This window comes from Pristiophorus japonicus, chromosome 14, assembly GCF_044704955.1.
Source record: "Pristiophorus japonicus isolate sPriJap1 chromosome 14, sPriJap1.hap1, whole genome shotgun sequence".
Lineage (NCBI taxonomy): Eukaryota > Metazoa > Chordata > Chondrichthyes > Pristiophoridae > Pristiophorus > Pristiophorus japonicus.
This window is the reverse complement of record NC_091990.1, coordinates 162,504,159-162,522,406: the sequence shown is the minus strand read 5'-3', so window position 1 is coordinate 162,522,406 and position 18,248 is coordinate 162,504,159. Positions and strand designations below refer to the sequence as shown.

Genomic DNA, 18,248 nt, shown 5'->3' with positions numbered 1-18,248 from the left:
TTTCCAAATTCTCAAATAAAACACTCTGTTTAAGTGCACTCAATTCAATCCCGCTCTGTGCAGACCGTATGATTTGTGGAGAATGGTGAATTCCAAAGGTGCACAGGTCTTCCCCTAGCTGTGCTAGGGCAGGGCTCCCTTGTAATTTTACACACTGCTTCGCAATTCTACATGTAGGCGAGAGATCTTCGTAAATACTCACGTTAAAATTTGGTAATGCTTGGTTTAATGTTTTTCAGAGGTTGCTTGTAGGATATGTGTGGGTGGCTGGTGAACGATTGTGTTTGTTGTTGGTGTGTTAAATGGAGGCGGATTTTGTCTGATCCTTGGCAGTACACAGTATTAGTTGGGGAGAGTCTGTGAGGGGGCGGGGGGGTTCCTAGTCTGTTCCTTGTTGGTGTATTAGTCAGTGGATATGCATTGTTTTTTGTTGGAAGCTAGTACACCTTCTCCAACTGTATCCCGTCTAGACCAGCCAACTTAGCACAAACTAGGAACTGAACTTGGGACTTTGTGGTCTGTATGGCTTAGTGCTGCACTCAGCATGGCTTTACCCACCGAGGTATTTGGAAACCATTTTCTGCTGAATGCTTAACGCAATGACATCAAGAGTTGTGTGATTGCACTCTCCAGTCATTCCACCCAGAGAAAGTGTTTCTTAGCGTGACAACTTCAGAATACCCCAAATACAATGGGATGTACCAGAGGCTTCTCCCTTTCTGCATTAAAACTGTGTGTAGTGGGCACGACGTGAGAGGCCTGTCCTTGGCATCTAAACTGATTCAATTCTCCACAGCCTTCCTCATGTGCTGACTGGTGGTGGATAAATTCCATTTAGGGGCATGGGGAGGGGTATGAGGAGCATGGGGTGGGGCATGAGGGGAGGGGCATGGGGAGGACCCCCGAGCAATTTCAGGGCCCTTGTATCCTACCTCTCCACTCTTGTGATTGGTGGGTTTTTGACACAACTTTTCTATCATTCTTTGTGGAATTGACTGGTTAGTTGGTGTTCAGGTAACAGGAGGGAAGTAACTTGCGTTTGTTCATGAGCAGCCAGCGATTCATATTCTCAGCTGTACTGGCACCAAAGGGACTGAAGGCCATCACAAACTTTTTGGTTATTCTGTTTGGTACAAAATGTACAAGAAAACTGGTAATGAGATAAGCGAGTGTGTTATAAATGTGGGTGAAGCTCAGTGGTACAAGGACGACACAAGCAAAACACTTTATTACGTTTCTTAGAAACATCTCCCATCACTTCACATTTAATCAATTGGTATGAGGTATAGAGAAGGCCAAGGAGTGTTAAGAGATTTTTTTTTAAATTATGAAGGGTTTTAATAGATTGAATAGGCCGAAGACTATTTCCTCTGAATGGGGAGTCTGGGCCAGCCACTTAAAATGATCACCAAGATAAAGTGGAGAGAGGTTAGGGGAGCCTTGCAGAGGGCTGTTGGAGCGTAGAATGCTTTGCCACAGGAAGTGGTTAAAGCAGAAACCATTGCTTCTTTGAAGGGATAGATGTTTCAAGCAGAGGAAAATACAGAGCTACGGGGAGAATGGGATGTTTGGAATAGTTTTAGATTGCTCTACCAACCAGACATAATGGGCCTATTTGCCTCCTTCTGTGCTGTGAACTTCTACGGAATGACCAGTTATTGTGTGTTTGATGGTAATACTTGAGACAGGAATGTTGACCAAGAGGAGGTCCTGCTCGCCTCTGAATAGTGCCATGGGATCTTTTAACATCCACCTGAATCACGGAGCGAGCAGTTTAATGTCTCATCCAAAGGATGGGATCTCCGATCATGCAGCACTGTCTCAGCATAGTACTGGAGTGGCAGCCTAAATTATGTGGTTGATTTATTTTGGTACACATTTGATTCTAACATGAACAGCGGGGGCCTGGGACATTCGCAGTGAATGTAAATGATGAAGAAGATGGAATGGCAATATCGAATAGTGGCCGATTAAAGGAACATCAGGCAGCAAGAAAAATTGCTATGTCGTGATTCAAAAACGTTCCTCATCAAACTGGGTCATCTCCTGGCTTAGCTGTTTTATACTCTGTCTAGCCTTTTCATCTAGTCGCTAAAAGAACTAATTGATTTCTGGTGATGAGTAAAAGCTGAAAGGTCAATAGTCTGGACGCTTTTATCTGATATGAAACGGAAGCTTATGTTTCTCTGTACGAGCACAAACCCGCAGAGATTCAGCCTTTGTTCTCTGGAGCTCGGCCTCACCCAAGGTGTCCAGTCTATCGTTACTTGATCTCAATCATTTCTGCTCAATTTTGAGCAGGACACAAAGGTTGGTAATAGCAACACCTACAACACGTAAAATGTCTTTAACTTTACAGCACCACGGACACCTCCAACCTCTCCCGGTCATCATCACACAGGTGCTCTAACATAGAAACATAGAAACATAGAAAATAGGTGCAGGAGCAGGCCATTCAGCCCTTCTAGCCTGCACCGCCATTCAATGAGTTCATGGCTGAACATGAAACTTCAGTACCCCCTTCCTGCTTTCTCGCCATAACCCTTGATCCCCCGAGTAGTAAGGACTTCATCTAACTCCCTTTTGAATATATTTAGTGAATTGGCCTCAACTACTTGCTGTGGTAGAGAATTCCACAGGTTCACCTCACACTACCGCCATTCGATTTTGCCATTCCATCTTCCCCATCATTTACATTCACTCAAAACGTCCCAGGCCCCTGCTGTTCATATTAGAATCAAATGTGCCCAAAATAAGTCAGCACAAACTCCAACCACACACTGTCACTATCAGACACTCCAACCTCACAGTCACTATCAGACACTCCACCCACACTGGTAGTGCAGGGGTCCCCCTGCGGTCATCCCCCTGCAAAACAGATACACCGCTTTGAGTACTATTGAGGGGGATGACTCATCAGGAGGGGAGCAGCAGCAGCCAAGTTCATGGCACTGTGGCTGGCTCTGCTGCACAGGAGGGCAGGAAAAAGAGAGAGAGTGATAGTGATAGGGGATTCAATAGTAAGAGGAATAGATAGACGTTTCTGCGGCTGAAACCGAGACTCCAGGATAGTATGTTGCCTCCCTGGTGCAAGGGTCAAGGATGTCTCAGAGCGGGTGCAGGACATTCTGAAAAGGGAGAGTGAACAGCCAGTTGTCGTGGTGCACATTGATACCAACGATATAGGTAAAAAACGGGATGAGTTCCTACGAGACGAATTTAAGGAGCTAGGAGCTAAGTTAAAAAGTAGGACCTCAAAAGTAGTAATCTCGGGATTGCTACCAGTGCCACGTGCTAGTCAGAGTAGGAATCGCAGGATAGCGCAGATGAATACGTGGCTTGAGGAGTGGTGCAGCAGGGACGGATTCAAATTCCTGGGGTATTGGAACCAGTTCTGGGGGAGGTGGGACCAGTACAAACCGGACGGTCTGCACCTAGGCAGGACCGGAACCAATGTCCTAGGAGGAGTGTTTGCTAGTGCTGTTGGGGAGGAGTTAAAGTAATATGGTAGGGGGATGGGAACCAATGCAGGGAGACAGAGGGAAACAAAATGGAGACAGAAGCAAAAGACAGAAAGGAAATGAGTAAAAGTGGAGGGCAGAGAAACCCCAAGGCAAAGAACAAAAAGGGCCACTTTGCAGAAATATTCTAAGGGTCTAAGTGTGTTAAAAAGGCAAGACTGAAGGCTCTGTGCCTCAATGCGAGGAGTATTCTGAATAAGGTGGACGAATTAACTGTGCAGACAGCAGTTAATGGATACAATGTGGTTGGCATCACGGAGACATGGCTCCAGGGTGACCAAGGCTGGAAACTCAACATCCAGGGATATTCAACATTTAGGAAGGATAGACAGAAAGGAAAAGGAGGTGGGGTGGCGTTGCTGGTTAAAGAGGAAATTAATGCAATTGTAAGGAAAGACATTAGCTTAGATGATGTGGAATCGGTATGGGTGGAGCTACGGAATACCAAGGGGCAGAAAACGCTAGTGGGAGTTGTGTACAGACCTCCAAACAGTAGTAGTGATGTTGGGGAGGGCATCAAACAGGAAATTAAGGGTGCATGCAATAAAGGTGCAGCAGTTATCATGGGTGACTTTAATATGCATATAGATTGGGCTAACCAAATTGTAAGCAATACGGTGGAGGAGGATTTCCTGGAGTGCATAAGGGACGGTTTTCTAGACCAATATGTCGAGGAACCAACTAGGGGGGAGGCCATCTTAGATTGGGTGTTGTGTAATGAGAGAGGATTAATTAGCAATCTCGTTGTACAAGGCCCCTTGGGGAAGAGTGACCATAATATGGTGGAATTCTACGTTAGGATGGAGAATGAACCAGTTAATTCAGAGACCATGGTCCAGAACTTAAAGAAGGGTAACTTTGAAGGTATGAGGCGTGAATTGGCTGGGATAGATTGGCGAATGATACTTAAGGGGTTGACAGTGGATGGGCAATGGCAGACATTTAGAGACGGCATGGATGAACTACAACAATTGTACATCCCTGTCTGGCGTAAAAATAAAAAAGGGAAGGTGGCTCAACCGTGGCTATCAAGGGAAATCAGGGATAGTATTAAAGCCAAGGAAGTGGCATACAAATTGGCCAGAAATAGCAGCGAACCCGGGGACTGGGAGAAATTTAGAACTCAGCAAAGGAGGGCAAAGGGTTTGATTAGGGCAGAGAAAATAGAGTACGAGAGGAAGCTTGCAGGGAACATTAAAATGGACTGCAAAAGCTTCTATAGATATGTAAAGAGAAAATGGTTAGTAAAGAGAAAAAGGTTAGTAAAGACAAACGTAGGTCCCCTGCAGTCAGAATCAGGGGAAGTCATAACTGGGAACAAAGAAATGGCGGACCAATTGAACAAGTACTTTGGTTCGGTATTCACTAAGGAGGACACAAACAATCTTCTGGATATAAAAGGGGTCAGAAGATCTAGCAAGAAGGAGGAACTGAGGGAAATCCTTATTAATCGGGAAATTGTGTTGGGGAAATTGATGGGATTGAAGGCCGATAAATCCCCAGGGCCTGATGGACTGCATCCCAGAGTACTTAAGGAGGTAGCCTTGGAAATAGCGGATGCATTGACAGTCATTTTCCAACATTCCATAGACTCTGGATCAGTTCCTATGGAGTGGAGGGTAGCCAATGTAACCCCACTTTTAAAAAAAGGAAGGAGAGAGAAAACAGGGAATTATAGACCGGTCAGCCTGACATCGGTAGTGGGTAAAATGATGGAATCAATTATTAAGGATGTTATAGCAGCGCATTTGGAAAGAGGTAATATGATAGGTCCAAGTCAGCATGGATTTGTGAAAGGGAAATCATGCTTGACAAATCTTCCGGAATTTTTTGAGGATGTTTCCAGTAGAGTGGACAAGGGAGAACCAGTTGATCTGATGTATTTGGACTTTCAGAAGGCTTTCGACAAGGTCCCACACAAGAGATTAGTGTGCAAAGTTAAAGCACATGGGATTGGGGGTAGTGTGCTGACGTGGATTGAGAACTGGTTGGCAGACAGGAAGCAGAGAGTGGGAGTAAATGGGTACTTTTCAGAATGGCAGGCAGTGACCAGTGGGGTAAAGCAAGGTTCTGTGCTGGGGCCCCAGCTGTTTACATTGTACATTAATGATTCATTCGAGGGGATTAAATGTAGTATCTCCAAATTTGCGGATGACACTAAGTTGGGTGGCAGTATGAGCTGCGAGGAGGACGCTACAAGGCTACAGAGTGACTTGGATAGGTTAGGTGAGTGGGCAAATGCATGGCAGATGAAGTGTAATGTGGATAAATATGAGGTTATCCACTTTGGTGGTAAAAACAGAGACACAGACTATTATCTGAATGGTGACCGATTAGGAAAAGGGGAGGTGCAACGAGACCTGGGTGTCATGGTACATCAGTCATTGAAGGTTGGCATGCAGGTGCAGCAGGCGGTTAAGAAAGCAAATGGCATGTTGGCCTTCATAGCGAGGGGATTTGAGTACAGGGGCAGGGAGGTGTTACTACACTTGTACAGGGCCTTGGTGAGGCCAAACCTGGAGTATTGTGCACAGTTTTGGTCTCCTAACTTGAGGAGGGACATTCTTGCTATTGAGAGAGTGCAGCGAAGGTTCACCAGACTGATTCTCGGGATGGCGGGACTGACATATCAAGAAAGATTGGATCGACTGGGCTTGTATTCACTGGAGTTCAGAAGAATGAGAGGGGATCTCATCGAAACGTTTAAAATTCTGACGGGGTTAGACAGGTTATATGCAGGAAGAATGTTCCCAATGTTGGGGAAGTCCAGGACCTGGGGTCACAGTCTAAGGATAAGGAGTAAGCCATTTTGGACCGAGATGAGGAGAAACTTCTTCACCCAGAGACTGGTGAACCTGTAGAATTCTCTACCACAGAAAGTTGTTGAGGCCAATTCACTAAATATATTCAAAAAGGAGTTAGATGAGGTCCTTACTACTAGGGGGATCAAGGGGTATGGCGAGAAAGCAGGAATGGGGTCCTGAAGTTGAATGTTCAGCCATGAACTCATTGAATGGCGGTGCAGGCTAGAAGGGCCGAATGGCCTACTCCTGCACCTATTTTCTATGTTTCTATGTTTCTATGAATGGCGGTGCAGGCTCGAAGGGCCGAATGGCCTACTCCTGCACCTATTTTCTATGTTTCTAATTCACTATCGGACACTCCAACCTCACTGTCACTATCAGACACTCCACCCTCACTACTAGTGACATGAGGTTAACTGGGTTGTGAATGGGTGAATTTTGGCCAAAGGGAAGTGGCCTGGATGTCAAAGAGTAGATTTCTCTTTGTTTGTAAGATTTTTCTATTTGCCTACTTGTTTTGAGGCTGTGAAAAGCTGTGCTGTATCTGAGCTAGTGGCTAGGGCAAGGAATGGAATCAGTGGCAAGGGTAGAAGTTTGTTACAGGGGCCAAAGATGATGGTTTTGATTGCAATGTTCAACTGATGGAAATCAGAGGAAACCAAAATTGAAGTCTGACAACACAGAGGTGGTGGAGGGGTTGTGAAAGGTGGTGCAGAGGTTAAGCAGAGTGTGTGTCGCCTGCATCCATGTGAAACCTGGCTGATGGTCCCGGGAGCAGTATGTAGGAAAGGAAGGGGCCAAGAATTGGAATGGAATCAGTGGCAAGGGTAGAAGTTTGTTGCAGGGGCCAAAGATGGCTTTGATTGCAATGTTCAACTGATTGACATTGGAGGAAACCAGAGATAAGGGTGTGGGGGTGGGAGAAGAACCCATTGCAGCAGGTGCTCTGGTTACAGTTGGACAGGTGATGGAACAGAGTGAGGGTGATCCCACTGAAATTAACAACGGAGGAGAGGCATTGGAGGAGGATTGTATTGATGGGAACATTTCCACTGAGCTATTTAAGAACATAAGAAATAGGAGCAGGAGTAGGCCATACAGCCCCTCGGGCCTGCTCTGCCATTCAATAAGATCATGGCTGCTCCAATCATGGACTCAGCTCCACTTCCCCGCCCGCTTAAGAAACTGTCTATTTCTGTCTTAAATTTATTCAATGTCCTAGCTTCCACAGCTACCTGAGGCACTGAATTCCACAGATTAACAACCCTATGAGAGAAGAAATTCCTCCTCATCTCGGTTTTAAATGGGCGGCCCCTTAATCTAAGATCATGCCCTCTAGTCCTAGGCTCCCCCATCAGTGGAAACATCCTCTCTGCATCCACCCTGTCAAGTCCCCTTGTAATCGCCTCTCATTCTTCTGAATTCCAATGAGTAGAGGCCCAACCTACTCAACCTTTCCTCATAAGTCAACCCCCTCATCCCCGGAATCAACCTAGTGAACCTTCTTTGAACTGCCTCCAAAGCAAGTATATCCTTTCGTAAGTATGGAAACCAAAATTGCACGCAGTATTCCAGGTGTGGCTTCACCAATACCTTATATAGCTGTAGCAAGACTTCCCTGCTTTTATAATCCATCCCCTTTGCAATAAAGGCCAAGATACCATTGGCCTTCCTGATCACTTGCTGTACCTACATACTATCCTTTTGTGTTTCATGCACAAGTACCCCCAGGTCCCGCTGTACTGCTGTTCTTTGCAATCTTTCTCCATTTAAATGATAACTTGCTCTTTGATTTTTTTCTGCCAAAGTACATGACCTCACACTTTCCAACATTATGCTTCATCTGCCAGATGTTTGCCCACTCACTTAGCCTGTCTATGTCCTTTTGCAGATTTTTTGTATCCTCCTCACACATTGCTTTTCCTCCCATCTTTGTATCATAATCAAACTTGGCTACGTCACATTCAGTCCCTTCTTTTAAGTCGTTAATATAGATTGTAAATAGTTAGGGTCCCAGCACTGATCCCTGCAGCACCCCACTAGTTACTGATTGCCAACCAGAGAATGAACCATTTATCCCGACTCTCTGTTTTCGGTTAGTTAGCCGAGGGAGTTAGTTAGTTTGGGAGGACACCTTTACTTAGAGTGTTAAATACTTGGAAATATCTTCCAGCTTGGTCAGCAGAGGGTGCAGTACTGGGAACATTCAAATGCAACTGCATTCTGTAATGGAGAAATTAGTATGCTAGAGGATTAAGTTTTTAATGGGCTGAATCCGCTTCTCATGTCCTTGACTTTTTAAAATATATTTCTATTTGATAAAAATCCTAATCATTCAGCATCAAAATATATATTTTAATACAAGAATAATTCACTCTCTGGTATTGCTAAATCCAGTCAGTGCATTGTCAAATGGCAGAGATAGTAGCAGCCAAGTCACTGGGTATAACAAGTGTAAACTTGCTGATTATGCCACCACAGGAATTTCAGGACCGTCCTTTGGAGATGAAAACAGAAACAACAGCAACACTCACTATAGATTCCAAAATACTAGAATTGCAGCAAATAAATTCTTCACAAACATTTTTAGGGCGGGATGCGAGGGGGTCAGCGGAGATGAGGACTAAGTTTTGTGTTTTCAGTGCTTGTATTTCTCCCTTAGGCTTTCATTCATGTATGTTCCTTTAACTCCGAAACAAATGTTAGCTAAAACTTAAATTACAAGACTGCCCTGGAGCTGCCAGCTTTTGAGAGACTTTATAAATCTGTTGGTACTGCTTTAGCTCATTTTCCAATTTGGCATTTATGTACTATCTGGGCTCATACATAAAGTGTGACTATTTCGGCAAAATATTCGCCGACTACCAGCATCTGTGCAACTGAACTCCATAAAGAGTTTCCACCTTCAAGAAAGGCGAGAACAAAATAGGGGCGGGGGGAGGGGAAAGAGGGGGAATAGCCTCTGGTGATCTGCTTCTGATTGCTGAGTGATTTAGATGTGGCTTTGCACCAAAATGGGAATATTGGAGGAAGTGTTCATGTTTCCTGACAGTCTATTGGAGATAAGCAATTATGAGAAGCCCTTCCTATTGTGTTCCTGACACAGATGAGACTGCACACAGGGAGGTTAAAGTCTTTAAGACACTCCAGAGTGAGGAACAGGCCTTAAGGGCCAGCTTATATACAGTGCTCCCAAGGGATGCTGGGATCCCTTGGGACTTCAGGGGATGCACTCCCTGGTGGCGGAACATGGGAGTGCATGCTTTACAGATACACAACATCACTCCCCCGCCAAAGTCAAAGTGAAAACTATTTACAAGGTGTGGCGGTCGGGAGCCTTTCGTTCCCTGGTGGACCGCCTCGGTACAAATGTCTGTTCTGGTGTGTTGGCTGTGCCCTCACTGGGCTGGCATGTTGCTCGCCCTGCAGGGCTGCTGGGTGAGCCTGGCCTTGTTGGGCTGTTAGATGTGATGGATTCGATTTCCTGATCCGGGGTGGTGTCGTTGATCCTTTGGGTGTGTGTTGTGGGCTCGAAAAAGGTGGTGTCTGCTGTGGGTTGTTCAGGGCAGTCTGTGAACCGCAGCCTCGTTTGGTCCAGGTGCTTTCTGCAATGTGTCCATTGTCTAGTTTGACTACAAACACCCTACTCCCTTCTTTAGCTATCACCGTGCCCGCGATCCACTTGGGACCATGTCCATAGTTTAGCACATACACAGGGTTATTCAGATCAATTTACCGTGACACAGAGGCGCGACCATCGTTTACATTTTGTTGCTGCCGCCTGCTCTCTACCTGATCATGCAGGTTGGGGTGAACCAGCGAGAGTCTAGTTTTAAGTGTCCTTTTCATGAGTAGCTCAGCTGGGGGCACCCGTGAGTGAGTGGGGTCTCGTGCGGTAGCTGAGCAGTACTCGGGACAGGCGGGTTTGGAGTGAGCCTTCTTGACTCGTTTAAGGCTCTGTTTGATTGTTTGTACTGCCCGCTCTGCCTGCCCATTGGAAGCTGGTTTGAACAGGGCCGAGGTGACGTGTTTGATCCCATTGCGGGTCATGAATTCTTTAAATTCGGCACTGGTGAAACACGGCTCATTGTCACTGACCAGTATGTCAGGCAGGCCGTGGATGGCAAACATGGCCCTCAGGCTTTCAATGGTGGCGGTGGTGGTGCTTCCCGACATTATTTTACATTCAATCCATTTTGAAAAAACATCCACCACCACTAGGAACATTTTACCGAGAAATGGGCCCGCATAGTCGACATGGATCCTTGACTATGGCCTGGAGAGCCAGGACCACAAACTTAGTGGTGCTTCTCTGGGCGCATTGCTCAACTGAGCACACACGCTGCATTGCCGTACACAGGACTCTAAGTCAGATTCGATACCGGGCCACCACACGTGGGATCTGGCTATCGCTTTCATCATTACAATACCCGGGTGTGTGCTGTGGAGATCCGAGATGAACGTCTCCCAGCCCTTTTTGGGTAGCATTACGCGGTTACCCCACAACAGGCAATCTGCCTGAATGGACAGCTCGTCCTTTCGCCGCTGGAACGGCTTGATTAGCTCTTGCATTTCAACGGGGATGTTAACCCAGCTCCCATGCAGTACACAGTTTTTTTTTAACGAGGGACAGCAGAGGATCTTGGCTGGTCCAAGTCCTAATCTGTCGGGCCGTGACAGGTGATTTATCATTTTCAAATGCTTCCATGACCATCAACAAGTCTGCGGGCTGCGCCACCATCAACAAGTTTGCAGGCTGCACCATTTCCACCCGTGGTGGGCAATGGTAGCCGATTGAGAGCATCCGCACAGTTCTCGGTGCCTGGCCTGTGGCGGATGGTATAGTTATACGTTGATAGCGCGAGTGCCCACCTTTGTCTGCGGGCTGAGGCATTAGTATTTATCCCCTTGTTTTCAGCGAACAGGGTTATGAGGGGCTTGTGATCGGTTTCCAGCTCAAATTTGAGGCCAAACAGGTACTGATGCATTTTCTTTACCCCGAACACACAAGCTAATGCCTCTTTCTCAATCATGCTATGGGCCCTCTTGGCCTTAGACAAACTCCTGGAGGCATAGGCGACAGGTTGCAACTTCCCCGCAACGTTAGCTTGTTGTAATACACACCCGACCCCGTACGACGATGCATCACATGCTAGCACAAGTCTTTTACACGGGTTATACAATACAAGCAGCTTGTTGGAGCATAAAATGTTTCTGGCTTTCTCAAAAACAATTACTTGTTTTTTTCCCCATACCCAGTTCTCACTTTTACGCAATTACACATGTAGGGGCTCTAAAAGGGTGCTTAACCCCGGTAGGAAGTTACCAAAATCGTTGGAGTCCCAGGAACGACCGTAGCTCCGTGATGTTCTGTGGCTTGGGCATGTTCGTGATAGACGTCAAGACAGAGGCTGTGGCTCGAATGCTGTCCGCCGCGATCTTTCTCTCCAAAAACTCCACTTCTGTTGCCATGAAGATGCATTTCGACCTCATCAGCCGCAGCCCTACACGATCCAGTCGCTGGAGGACCTCCTCCAGGTTTTGTAGGTGCTCGATGGTGTCCCGACCCGTGACCAATATGTCGTCCTGAAAAACCACCATGCGTGGTACCGACTTGAGTCGGCTCTCCATGATTCTCTGGAAGATCTTTGCAGCCAACCTAATTCCAAACGGGCATCTATTGTAGATGAACAGTCCCTTGTGCATGTTGATGCAGTTGAGGCCCTTCGAAGACTCTTCCAGCTCCTGCGTCATGTAGGCCGAAGTCAGGTCGAGCTTGGTGAACGTCTTGCCTCCTGCCAGCGTCGCAAATAGGTCATCTGCCTTAGGTAGCGGGTATTGGTCCTGTAGCGAGAAACGATTAAGTTACTTTATAATCGGCACAAATCCTGACCGTGCCATCACTTTTGAGTACTGGAACAATCAGGCTGGCCCACTCGTTGAATTCCACTAAGGAGATGATGCCCTCGCGTTGCAGCCTGTCCAGCTCGATTTCCATTCTCTCCCTCATCATGTGAGGTACCGCTCGCGCCTTGTGGTGAATGGGTCATCCCTCTGGGACCAAGTGGATCCGCAACTTCGTCCCGGAAGTTTCCAATGCCTGGCTCAAAAAGGAAGGAAATTTGTTAAGAACTTGAGTACATGAGGCCTCATCGACATGTGATAGCACTCGGATGTCATCCCAGTTCCAGCGGATTTTGCCCAGCCAGCTCCTTCCAAGCCATCGCCTGGGACAATCCAGAGTGGCAGTTCGTGCACCGTGCCCTCGTAGGTGACCTTGATCATGGCGCTGCCAAGGCCAGTGATAAGCTGTTTGGTGTATGTTCTCAGTTTCGTGTGGATGGGGCTCAGGGCTGGTCTGAGTGCCTTGTTGCACCACATTCTCTCAAACATCTTTTTACTCATGATGGATTGGCTGCGCCAGTGTCCAGTTCCATGGCTACGGGTAAGCCATTCAATTTTACGTTTAGCATTATAGGTGGACATTTCGTCGAAAATGTGTGCACCCCGTGTACTTCAGCATCTGCCTCCTCTCTCAGGCTCGAAATTGCTTTGATCTACCATGGACCGATCTTCCTCTGCCATGTGGTGGTTAGCAGGTTTTGCAGAGCTTGCAGCTCGTTTGCAAGCTCGTTGGAGGTGCCCCATTGTTCCATAGCTCTTGCAAACATACCCTTTGAAGTGGCATGAATAGGCTGAATGGAAGTCTCCACAACGCCAACAAGGTGTGAATTGCCTTGCATTCATCCTTTGTTGGGGACTCTGAGTCATCTGGGTCACCTGAGGCCTGCTGGCAATTGCAGACTCGTGGGTTCTGCCCTGTACATTTCTGCTTGCAAACACAGTTCCAGTTAATTTATGAACATTGTGTGCTGAGAGATTTGTTTGGTGTTATCACTGGTGGACATAAACGCCTGTGCTATCGCAATGGCCTTACTGAGGGTCGGTGTCTCTGCAGTCAAAAGCTTTCGTAGGACAAAAAAGTCTCTGAGCATTTGTTCCAGGTAGCCATCAAACTCACATTGTCCTGCAAGTCGCCTTAGCTCGGCGACATAGCTCGCCACTTCCTGTACTTCAGATCGCTGGCACGTGTAGAACCGATACCTTGCCATCAGCACGCTCTCCCTTGGATTAAGATGCTCCCGAACCAGTGTACACAGCTCCTCATATGACTTATCTGTGGGTTTCACCGGAGCCAGAAGATTTTTCATGAGGCTGTAGGTTGGTGCCCCGCAGACCATGAGGAGGACCGCTCTCCTTTTTGCAGCGCTTACTTCTCCATCCAGCTCATTTGCGACAAAGTACTGGTCTAACCGTTCGACATAGGCTTCCCAGTCCTCACCCATCGAGAACTTCTACAGGATGCCCACAGTTTGCTGCATCTTTGCGTCGGATTCGTATACTCGTCGCCAGTTATTGTGTTCCTGACAGATGAGACTGCACACAGGGAGGTTAAAGTAACAGTGACCTCAGTCTTTATTAAGACACTCGAGAGTGAGGAACAGGCCTTGGGGGCTGACTTATATACAGTGCTTCCAAGGGATGCTGGGATCCCTTGGGACTTCAGGGGATGCACTCCCTGGTGGCGGAACATGGGAGTGCATGCTTTACAGATACACAACACTTCCGATCCCTGGTAGTAAGAGGCTAAACTGAAGTCAGATTGCCTCAGCTGACAATCGAGCCATATGGCCCTCAAGAGCTTGCTGTGCAGATACAACTTTACTGAGTGACTGTAGACAATAAGCAGCAACCACGAAGGGGCACTTATCAGGGCAGGGATGGGGTTACCTTTCAGAGAAAAGAGGACATGACTACGACATGGGAAGCAGGCAAATACTGTAGTCCCGACTGTAACCCTGCCCACCCAGGATAAGTGGGTTGTTAAACTGGCGACTGGGCAGGTTTGCACCTTGTTCCCGCTCCATAAGATTTTAACACCATGTTTTGGGGAGTGTGGAGGGCCCCTGCTCTGATAAAGGTGGAGATCTGATAAATATTGAAATGTAGGTGTCCGAGGATGTAATTCGGACCTCAACATCATTTTAACGTTGAAAAGTGCGAATCGTGTTCAGGCTCGTAGCTTCCAGAAAAAGCTGCCGACAAGCAGCACAGGCCACAAGAAAGGATCCATGCGTGCTCCGTCTTGCCCGACAAGGAAACCTGCCGACTCCTCTACCCTGGGCTTTCCCCTCAAACTCTCCGGCCATGCTTGGTCCAGACCCCCACCCGGTGCTCGACTGTCGTGGAACCGTCCAGCTCCTGCCCCAATTCTCACTCCCACTCCATCGTCACCACCATCTGTTTCAGGTGGGAGACAGAACAAAACTGCTTAAATTAGGCCCGGGTGTTAAAATGGCCTCATGTCAAAGGGGGCTTGCCTCCCGCCCCAAAGCCCACCTGGAATACACTCGGAGTTAAAATTGGGGCCTATGTTTGTACATGGGGGTCGGGTATACATGCAATCGGGGCCAGGGTGGTGCGGGGGGCGGGGGGGTGGAAAGAGATGGTGAGATGGGAGGAAACACAGACCCCTACACTCGGGTATGTATGTAAAGTCAGTCCTTCTATACTTGATGGGGGTGAGCAGATGTAGCCATATAGTTAGTGGGTTAAACACAGTCATACAGTTCTGTGGGCAGGGGGCTGTTAAACACATTCCTTCTGCACTCAATGCAGGAATTTCTGGGCTGCTTGTTAATATAATCTATTGTAGACTTTAGTGAAGGAGTATAAGGTCTGCAGTCCTGATTGCTGTTCTTCAAAATTCATTCTTGGGATGTTGGTGTTGCTGATTAGTCTGGTATTTATTGCTCATCCCTAGTTGCCATGAGAAGTGGTGTGGGTCTTATTCTTGAACCACAGGTCACGGTTTTGATACAGCTGAGTAGCTTGCTCTGCCACTTCAGAGGGCAATTAAGAGTCAATCGTGTTGGTGGATATTGTTGACGGTACTCGCTCCTCCGCTACTGTCCCCCTTTCCTTCAAGTCTGCTGTCATCACCCCTCTCCTCAAAAAACAACCCTTGACCCTCTCTCTCCTTGCAAACTATTGCCCCTATCGCCAACCTCCCTTTCCTCTCCAAAGTTCTTGAATGTGTTCTCGCCTCCCAAATCCATGCCCAAGTTTCCCAGAACTACTTGTTTGAATCCCTCCAATTAAACCTCTGCCCCTGCCCCAGTACTGAAACTGCTCTTACTAAGGTCACACATGGCATCCTAATTGACCGCCCGCGACAAGGCTAGTCTGCAGTCGCCTGGTTTCATTCCTATCTTTTCACCCATAACCACCTGCAATGGCTTCTCTTCCCGATCCTGCATTGTCCCCTCTGATGTCCCCCAAGGATCTAGCCTAGATCCCCTCCTATTTCTCATCTACATGCTGTCCCTCGGTGACATCATCCGGCAACACAATGTGAGTTTTCACATGTACGCTGATGATACCCAGTTCTACCTCTCCCTCCACCTCCCTCGAACCCTCCACCGTCTCTCTACTATGAGACTGCTTGTCCGTCATCCAGCACTGGAGGAGTAGGAATTTCCTCCAATTAAATATTGGGAAGACCAAAGCCATTGTCTTTGGTTCACGCCACAAACTCATTTCCTTTCCACTGTTTTGATCTCTCTCCCCGACAACTGTCTCAGGCTGGCTGTCTGTTCACAACCTTGTTGTTATATTTGATCACATATTGAGCTTCCTATCTTCTATCCGTTCTACCACTGAGACTGCCCATTTCCACCTTCGTAATATCGTCCATCTCCACCCTTACCTCAACTTATCTGCTGCTGAAATCCTCACCCATGACTTTATCACCATTAGACTTGACTATTCCATGCACTCCTGGCCGGTCTCCCTAGTCCTATCCTCCATAAACTTGAGGCCATCCAAAACTCTCCCGCCCATGTCCTAACTCGCACCCAGTCGCGCCCAGCTATCTCCCCTGTGCTCGCTGACCTACACTGGCTCCCAGTTAAGCAACGCCTCGATTTTAAAATTCTCATCCTTGTTTTCAAATCCCTCCATGGCCTCGCCCCTCCCTATCTCTGTAATCTCCTCCAGCCCCACAATCCCCCCAGACCTCTGCACTCCGCCTATTCTGGCCTTCTGAACATCTTCAATTTTAAATGCTCCAACATTGGCGGTCGTACCTTCAGCTGCCCAGGCCCTAAATTCTTGGAATTCTTGTCTGAAATCTCACCACCTCTCCATTTCTCTTTCCTCCTTTAAGACGCTCCTTAAAACTTACCTCTTCGACCAAGCTTTTGGTCATCTCCCCTAACATCTCCTTATAAGGCTCAGTGTCAGTTTTCTTTTTCATAACACTCCTGTGAACTGCCTTGGTACGTTTTATTACATTGAAGGCGCGATATAAATATAAGTTGTTGTAGCATGGGACTGGAGTCACACATAGGCCAGACTGGGTAAGGATGGCAGACTGCCTTCCGCAAAGGACATTAGTGAACAATCGGACGATGGCATGGTCACTTTTACTGACAGCTTTTTCCTTCCATATGTATTTATTCAAATTCACAGTGGTGGGATTGGAACTCACATTCACTAGATTATTCGTTCAGGTCTTTGGAGTGTCAGCTGTGGCTCAGTGGGTAGCACTCTCACCTCGGAAGCTTCTGGGTCCAAATCCCACTCCAGGGACTGGAGCACAAAAAAAAAATCTAGGCTGACACTGCAGTGCAGTGCTGAGGGAGCACTGCACTGTCGGAGGGGCAGTACTGAGGGAGCGCTGCCCTGTCGAAGGGGCAGTGCTGAGGGAGCACTGCACTGTCGGAGCGGCCGTCCTTCGGATGAGACATTAAACTGTTCTCTCAGAGATCCCATTTTGAAGAAGAGCAGGGGAATTATCCCGGTGTCCTGGCCAATATTTATCCCTCAATCAACATCACAATAAAACAGATTATCTGGCCATTATCACACTGCTGTGTGTGGGAGCTTGCTGTGCACAAATTGGCTGCCGTGTTTCCCACATTACAAGTGACTACACTCCAAAAGTACTTCATTGGCTGTAAAGTGCTTTGAGACATCTGGTGGTCGTGAAAGGCGCTATATAAATCCAACTCTTTCTTTTATTAGTCCAGTAAAAAAAAAACACTAGCCTACTGTTCTGTTTTCTGCGTTGTAGTCACCAACACGCAGATGGTTACGTTTTGAAACAAATCAGCAGCTGTTGTTTTCTGATCCATTCACTCTTAACCGAATACTTGTGCACCCACAGTAACTCCGCGGGCAAATAATCCCCCCCCAGTGTGACATTAGCCATACACAGTGGCAGCTTCCAAACCTGTGTGAATCTTAGACAGAGCACTGGTCAAGATGGCAGAATTAGTCTCAGCACTCCAGGGCTGGGAGCAAAATCAGCCAGCCGGACTTTACATCCACTGATTCCTGCTGGAAGAGAAGTATAGATGTTGCATGAGTACAGCTATGATCCTTTGCTCCATGTGGTCAAACAGCACACCAGTGGAGATGTATGCACGACACGCAGCACTTAGGCGATATACAGGACAGCTGCGGACATCAGAGAGGGGGACATTCCTCTGGGTGGCAGGGCAAACCAGGTGATCGCCAATCGGCAGCTTGTTTTACACTGTCGCCGAATATTCGAATATGTAGCCGAGTGTAAAACGTACTGCCTATTCGCTATCGCCCATTTTGCACGACCGATTTGCTACTGTGCATTTTGCGCTAACGATTCGCTATTGCTTATTTTGCATTACCAATTCGCTTCATTTGCACAACCGACTCGCTGTCGCCTATTTTGCACTAACGTCCATTTTGCGCTCATGATGAATTTCACCGCCTTTAGAAGAGAAGCAAAAATTAGAACAAAACCGAAATATTCCCATTGTAAATCTACTGGATTGTGATTGCAGTTCTTTTGGCAATATCATATGTGGCTAGTCAACAC

General features: G+C 47.2%; 1 protein-coding gene across 7 annotated transcripts in view; it reads right to left on the bottom strand.

Moving 5' to 3' along the window:
• Nucleotides 1-18,248, bottom strand: part of LOC139280179 (oxysterol-binding protein-related protein 8-like) — a 159,925-nt gene that overhangs the window by 139,568 nt on the left and 2,109 nt on the right. Inside the window, exon 1 of one of the 7 annotated variants that reach the window (XM_070899750.1) lies at nucleotides 17,622-17,684. The exons of the other annotated variants lie outside the window; for them this stretch is intronic. The gene's annotated coding sequence lies outside the window, so the exon portion shown is untranslated. Of the gene's footprint in view, nucleotides 1-17,621; nucleotides 17,685-18,248 lie in introns of those variants that run through there. 7 annotated transcript variants of the gene reach the window in all.